At 36.1% G+C, this 8,543-nt stretch overlaps 1 protein-coding gene across 1 annotated transcript in view; it reads right to left on the bottom strand.

The window, feature by feature from the left end:
• LOC113236110 overlaps nucleotides 1–8,543 on the bottom strand; it is a 429,318-nt gene that overhangs the window by 147,795 nt on the left and 272,980 nt on the right. The window lies entirely within an intron of this gene.

The following is an 8,543-nucleotide window of genomic DNA, read 5'->3' on the forward strand; positions in this document are numbered from 1 at the left end:
TATGTAATACGTGCGAGACAGCCACATCAATTCCATGGTCTTACACTAAGGAATTCCTGTACAATGAGTACCAGAGCAACGGAATTCTGGGACACTTTCCAGAACACCCAGATCAGAACCAATTTAGAAGTCCAAATTAGTCATACCGGGTCGAGACAGGGACTTCCGTATCCAGCGTCCACAATGTCAATCATTAGGCCATCAAATATGTCTAAATGAAAGCTATTATATTCACAATTCATGAAATGTGTAAAATATAATAGTAAATATGAGTAAAATACCCTTTTCACCTCACTAACTCTAAAAGGCTTTCTTTCTCGGTTAAAAACTGGCAAACAGATGTCATTTCACAGATTTGTTGAGATCGGTTTTTTTATAAGAAAGTTATAACTATAAGTATAAACTGTGTCAGGACAACATTTGGATCTTATTGAATTCGTAGAAAGTACACGTCGAAACGCAAAGCTCGTATTACCAACTCCAAGATTGGAAATGTTTAGAGATAGCCCGTTATATAGATGCATACTAATTTATAACAAAATACCAGACATCCTCAAGAAAGTAAATAGTGACAACGTGTTTAAAACCAAGTTGAGGTCTCTCTTGTTAAGTAAATGTTATTACAATGTGGGAGACTTCATGAACTCTCCTATAAGTTAAAAGAGTCCAGTTTCAGATAAGTAATTTTAAGTCTATGTAATACTATGATCTAAAGTTTATTAATGATAATTTTAAGATCCTATTTGTATTAGTTCCTAAATGTTATTATTATTATTTTTTGCTATTCTTTTTATTTTTACAATTTTAATATTATATTTAATAATAATAAATTGCTGCACCCCAAAGGGGTATGTATGTATGTACTTATTACCTATGTAATTTTTGTACCTACATTGTTTGCAAATAAATAAATAAATATAAAATTACGCAAACCAATTTAAACATAAAATAAACATACATCTTACAAAAAATATATATCTATTTGGCAACGATATCTATGTACACTAGCGTACTAGATGTAGCGTTACACACACACTGTGTTTCACTGATGTGTGGTGAAGAACGCTACCCATCATTTAGTTCATAGGCTCTTAAAACTTTACCAAAAAATAATTGAACACACGTATTTTTTTATTATTAACTTAACACAAAAAATCACAAGGAAAAACAATTATGTATGTATGTAGTTTATATAGTTAATTCAGGTATTTCTTTCAAATGCGGTAGCACCCTTTGGCCAGCATCAATTGTTTCCGAGGCCCCTAGGGCTCGTCAGCGCCCACTGGGTAGGAACCAATTTGGGAAACATGATTTAGTTGGTTGTCAAATATTCAAGATAGCGGACGCAGATCCAACAGAGTGAGAGAGAGAGAGAGAGAGAGAGAGAGAGAGAGAGAGAGACAGAGAGAGCAGTCCTCTTTGTAAATTCATTTATATGGGTCTGTTGCTCGCATTTCGCTATATAAATAATTGTGTGAACATACATTTTTCTTCAATTATTCACATTGCTTCGGTAAGTATTGTTGTGGTTTTTGATTAGTCAAAGTCAAAGTCTAAGTCAAATAATCATGTATTCCGTAGGTAAAATGTTTACACTTGAAAACATCATTTTTAAGCTACTTTTTAAACTACTGCTCGTTCACTACGCTAATCTTCCCGAGAAGAACGAGCAAGAAACTTTAGGGATTGCTCTTTTCAAATGAACTTAAATGCTATGGAATACATTTATTGCTTCTCAAAATATTCTCCATTAGCGTTAATGCACTTTTTCATACGAATGAAGTAATTTTAAAAACATTTATGCCACTCTTCCGTGACAATCTCTGAGACATATTTTTTATACTCTTCGACATCCTCTTTAGGTGATGAAAATCGTTGACCGCGTAACTGGTTCTAAATTTTTGGAAATAAATAAAAGTCACAAGGTGCCAGGTCGGGACTGTACGCGTGATGGCTCATAAGGTCAACGTTGTTCACCTTCAAAAATTTATTTGTCTGTCTGGCCGTGTGAGATTACATCCATTATCGTGGTGCAAGATGATACGGCGTTTACGGTTATTTTTACGGAGTTTGTCAATAACTTCCGGCAAACAAATGGTCATGTACCAATCACTATTCACGATACAACGAAAAAAGAAGCAATCATCCGCTTAGAGGCACTTTGCACGCGCGCCACTTTGGTTGGTTTCGTCTCATCTCGAAAGACCCATACGCTCGATTGCTGCTTTGTTTTGGAATCGTAACTATAAATCCATGTTTCGTCACCTGTTACTATGTTCCACACCAAATTTGACACCTCTTCGTTGAATCTGGTAAGCATGGCATTGCACCAAGTGACGCGATCCATTTTTTGAGCCTCACTGAAATTGTGTGGGATCCACCGAGAGCACAGCTTTTTCACACTTAAATGTTTGTGTTGTATTGATTGTATTTGATTCATGCCTATGCCTAAAGATGCCCAAACCTCATGGTATGTCACATGCCTGTCTGTTTAGATCATATGGCGCAAAACATCGATGTTTTTGTTGTTCAGAGCAGTGGACTGGCGACCACTACGAAATTTGTCACTGAGGTTCACACGACCGCGTTTGAACTCAGCAAACCAGCTGTAAATAGTCGTCTTGCATGGTGCTTCATCGCCAAAAGCTGTTTGAAGCCGAGCGAAGCTCCGCTGATCTGTTAAATTACGCTTGAAGTAGTAGAAAATCATAATACGAAAATTTTCACGAGTTAAATCCATGGTGATGTAGACAACCAATTTCTAAAATGACGCCACACTCTAAAAACAAGTGACCGTCAGATGAAACAAACTGTATTCTACAGCTAAAGAGTTCCATTTTCAAAAGTTGTAATTATTTTTTAAATATTGTTAATGTAAGTGGCCAGTTCCGGAAACTTATAGTGAGCCCTATGTATAATGTTACAAGTATGATGTTTTATTGACAGCTTTGTTCATTCATTCACTCAGTTCGTACCATGACGCGACATAACATTAAAGTAATATTGTTGTTATGTAAAATTTAGCAATCTTGAAATATTTACACGGATGCAATGGAAACAATGTTATTTTCGAATTTACTTTTATATTTGTTATTATCTAAATGTTGATTTGTAATGATTAAAAGATAAATTGAACTAATTTATTTACATATATCTCTTTTATTTTTTTATTTAATAGTACGTAGGAAATAATTTCTCGTTAAATAAAAATACGCGATGTTTATTTCGTAAAATTTAAATTTAAATTATCAGCGCCATCTATATGCTCCTTGGCGACATTAACAGTTGACACTAGACTATAATTCCGAATTCACTACGTGAAAATCAAGACTGAGCTTGTTTTATTTATTTTATGCGGAAAAATAATAGAAAACAATGTAATTTTAATAGATTTCATTATTACATACTTTTCTTTTTTTGGCAGTTAAAATTCTCTGAATGTAAATAAAATTAAGTACTTTAACATTATACTACGGTAACACGATTCGGAACATAAAAAAAAAATAGATGGCATTGTACAGTTCATATAGCGTTATTTCTTTCCTATTTTTAGTAAGGAATAGACAATATTAGGAAATTATTCGTTCTTTCAGTCACTTTAGCAATAATACATTACTTGGTTGATAGGTTTGTCACGTATATGAATGATATTATAATAAGCTTACTATAAGCTTACATTGAAATAAGATTGTTTTTTGAAAGGCTATGGTAGGCCCTGTAAGGCCTAGGCCTACTACAGTGTTCACTACCTAATTTTCGTGATAATTTATATTATTTAAATATTAGAATGTTTTATCGTGCAATATTATTTAATAGTCATACGATAAATACTTGAGTATGTAAAAAATAAAACTTGCTACAGAAATTAGGTAGTGAACATTGTATTAGAATGACCGTAACATCTTCTTAAATTTCTTTTTGGAAGGGTAAGGGATATGGTGAAATTACAGGCACATGGGACTTGTCAAGTTATGTCTCAAAGTGACAGGGGCAGTGAAAATATTCCGCAGCTATTTGCTAAAGGGCTCTACACACCGAACCCGCCGACCCGGCAATATAGCCGGCAGGGTTGGTGACGGCGGCCTTATTTCTAAATATCGTGTAAGAATTTCTAAGAATCTTATAGGAATAAGGACGCCGCCGCCATCAACCCTGTGTTGTGGCGGGTTCGGTGTGTAGAGTGCTTTAACGCTCTGAGCTATGCAACTGCAACTGCTATGGATAGGCATGTCGCTTAACACCAGGCTACAAAATTGTATCCAAGCGCTTTAAATATAAAAATGCAAGGTGCCTCGAATATGTGTCGAGAATATTCTCGATTAAACACTAAATAAAAGATATAGGTGGTTTTAACTTAAATTTAGTCTGCGTTTATCGGAATCGGGGACAATGTTAATTTTAAACTAATATTCGACACAAAAGTGACCTTTGCAAGTAATGAATAAAGTTTTTCAAAGTTAATTCATCAGCCAGTGTGGTTAGATTAACCCGCGTGATTTACACACCATAATAGATGGATTGACCTTGACTGTGCGCTCGTTTAGACGGACGCAGTTGTATGCGAGTACCTCACTTGCTTGATAACAGGATATGATAGTGGAAGAACAAGAATATATTTTATGAGCTTGACGTGGAGTCCTTTTCTTCGATTCATATTATCACACAATTTTAATTGAGAGGTTGACGGTTCAACCTGGTGGCGATATTTTCTTTTAAAGTACCAAGTAACAGGACGAAAAAGTCGTGCGCCTGGTGGTAAGCGACATGCCTGTCCATAACAGTTGCTGTGTTGCTTAGACCTTTAAATCGCGCGCTTAGGTAAATGATTCTTTTATGGGGAATCGTATACGTTTTTACAATATGATTCCGGAGCGTATATCGCACATGACAACTAACATGGTCTTATCTCAAATTGCTTTAAGTTATATTAATATTACCTATTTAATTTCAAAGCGACAGTATTTTCCTGCCACTTTGAAATTAAATTGTATACGAATGACATAAATATAGCGAAATTTTTGTGATAAATTATTAATATAACGCAGTTTTGCGACAAAATATACTATATTGCAACTTCTGAGACAATACTACGTTAGTTGTCAAGTGCGATATATTAAGACTATCATTTCCTTTATTTAAAACGAACATTGAAAGTATTTTAATTGGAGAGTTATATTACAAAATTGAAAACTACCTGTTAGATAAAGATGTATGAAAAGACTACACGGCTCTAGAATCCACACAAATTTAATTCAAAGTGCATTTATTTCATGGCGTTTGAGTTCATTTAAAAAGAGCAATCTTCTTTTCAAGGAAGTCTAGTTAACGAACAGTAGCTTAAGTAATGACATTTTTAAGTGAAAGTTTATTTTGCCTAGGAATAAATGATTCTATCTTTCTAAAATCTTAAGGGTACCTGCCGGAAGTAGAAGTAGTTTATATTATGTAAATGACCGTGGATTAATTGATAATTTTTCTCTAAACTCTTTAATATGAAATGTAACAAGTCAGTCTTTTTCCTTGTAATATTATTTAAATATTAATCATAAGCCATAATTATTTTCTGAACTGTATACGGAATAGATGGCAGTGTGTGTTACGAACTAATTTATAAATTAACGTTTCCTAATATGGATAGATGGCGCTAATCCTAAACAAAATAAATGAACAGCCGGCACTATCTACAAATCTGCGCAATAAGCGTCATCTATTTCATTTGTTTGTTGTCACTAGAAATTAGAGAAGCTTTGATAAATTTCAGCTTGTCAATGTAAAATAAATTTGTAACAAAAATAGCCATTCGGTGCTCGTCGCGACATCTGGTATACCAATAAGTACTAAATACATAGGGCGCACTATAAGTTTATAGTGTAAATAAATAATATTTAAAACGTAATTACAACATTTGAAAACGGAACTCTTTGGCTGTAGAATACAGTTTGTTTCATCTGACTCTCACTTGTTTTTGCATTGTGGCGTCATTTTAGAAATTGGGTGTCTACATCACCATGGATTTAACTCGTGAAAATTTTCATAGCATGATTTTCTACGACTTTAAGAGTAATTTAACAGCTCAGCGGAGCTTCGCTCGGCGTCAAACTGCTTTTGGCGATGAAGCACCATGCAAGACGACTATTTATAGCTGGTTTGCAGAATTCAAACGCGGTCGTATTAATCTTAGTGACAAATTTCGTGATGATCGCCCGTCCACTGCTGTGAACAACAAAAACATCGATGCTGTGCGCCGGTATGATCAAAACAAACAGGCATGTGACATAACATGAGATTCGGGCACCTTTAGGCATAGGCGTGAGTTAAATACAGTCAATACAACACAAACATTTGGGTGTGAAAAAGCTGTGCTCTCGGTGGATTCCACACAATTTGACTGAGGTTCGAAAAACGGATCGCGTCACAGGTGACGGAACATGGATTTATAGTTACGATCCCAAAACAAAGCAGCAATCGAGCGTATGGGTCTTTCGAGATGAGCCGAAACCAACCAAAGTGGCGCGCGTGCAAAGTTGCTCTAAGCGGGTGACTGCTTCTTTTTTTAATAAAACTGAACACGTGGCTACTGTTGCTTTGGAGAAACGTTGTACTGTGAATAGTGATTGGTACACGACTATTTCTTTGCAGGAAGTTATTGACAAACTCCGTAAAAATGACCGTAAGCCCCGTGTCATCTTGCACCACGATAATGCCAATTCTCACACGGCCAGACAGACTAATTAATTTTTGAAGGTGAACGTTAACCTTATGAGCCATCCCGCGTACAGTCCCAACCTGGCACCTTGACTGGCACGTGACTTTTATTTATTTCCAAAAATTAAGAACCAGTTACGCGGTCAACGATTTTCATCACCTGAAGAGGCTGTCGAAGAGTATGAAAAATATGTTTCAGAGATTGTCACGGAGAAATGGCATAAATGTTTTCAAAATTGGTTCATTCGTAAGAAAAAGTGCATTAACGCTAACGGAGAATATTTTGAGAAACAATAAATTCATTTCTGACCATTTATAGTATTTTTTTCTTATTCATTCCGGAAACATAAAGTGCGCCTCACGTACCTGATTACGCTGCAATGCTAGAGAGAGAAAATCCAGTCTTGTCGAGAGTCTATGGTTAGCCGTTTGGATTTGACACTCAAGGCTGTCTCGGATTGAGGCAATGCCAATCTTGTCAAGTTTAACACTACCAAAATGCAGGCGTGTCTATTCTCCACAAAATGGAGTCTTTTTGAGCTCCGACTTTTCGTGATATATCCATACCTATAGCCGACTGTCTCCAGCTACTTGGAATGGAGCTGTCGTCCAATTTGAACTTCGGCAGATACATTGAATCCATGGGGTAAAATGCAGCAAGAAAGCCTGGCGTCCTTTCCAGGATGAGGTTTTACTGTAAACCAGGACAGCCTCCATATCTTTCTACATTAGTTTTGATTGTAGTAACCCTCCCTACCGACCCTGAGGGTATATGAGAGGGGCACTATAACCTGTGCTTGAAACAATAAAACTTTCATACATTTCTCACAGATGGCGCTACGGCAAAAAGTCGTTAATAACCAAAAACAAAAAGGACTGCACCAAGTACATAGAATCATTTTTAAGGTCTGCTGGTTCGTTCTGTAGTTGGGAGGGCTTCAGCCACGGTGTGATGCAAGGCGCTGGTACGAGTCCCACCGGATCGAATGAATCTTTCTTTATGTTCGATCTTTATGTTAATCATAGTAATTATCAATCTTCCAGTCCAAACTACATACTATAAAAACTATAGAAATATTTACATATTTGATACAAATAGAGTTTTCAGTTTTACATTATGAGGTAGATTTTATAGAAACCAATTTTTTAAACGCTTACCATCTTTTGTCATAGAGAGTCAAACTTGAAATCATAAATTAAATCAGAAGACAAGAAAGAAATTAGGCTGATATGATCACATAAACCTAAACATTTTTTTTTAGACAAAGCAGAGGCAACTCCGCACACAATACCTATCTTGCGATCCAGTAGACTCCCACTTACTACAAGGGATGCACATTACGACTCCGTTTTCATGAAAATCGATTGAAATGTATACGATAATGAATCAATTCAATAGAAAGGAACAATAGGTAAGTAAGCAATAAACATTTTGTAATAATATCATTCCTGTGGGGGCGGATTGTGAGAAAAAACGCCTGGTTGTAAATTGAGCTTCTTGTTCTTGGTTTTGCTTGGATCGCGGAGAGATTTGGAACGCCTTCGGAGTCTTGTGCAGTCAATTTTGGAATGTCGTTCCGCTCCCAACGCTCCGCTTTTTATATCATCGCTGGCCCGCCGTGCTGCTCGCATTCTATTCAAGTGTGCGAGCGGGACGGCACCAATGCAGGAGCGGGACGGGAGAACCCTACAGACTCCAAGCAAAACCCCTCTCTCCCTCTCGTTTATTTACCAAACCTTAAACTAAATTAACAATACCAAATTATAATAATAAATCACAATAATAAATTTACAATATTAAAAATCACATGGGCGCGAACACGTTTTCGTCCTGAACA

This window comes from Hyposmocoma kahamanoa, unplaced genomic scaffold, assembly GCF_003589595.1.
Source record: "Hyposmocoma kahamanoa isolate Upper Pololo Valley unplaced genomic scaffold, ASM358959v1 89, whole genome shotgun sequence".
Taxonomy (NCBI): domain Eukaryota; kingdom Metazoa; phylum Arthropoda; class Insecta; order Lepidoptera; family Cosmopterigidae; genus Hyposmocoma; species Hyposmocoma kahamanoa.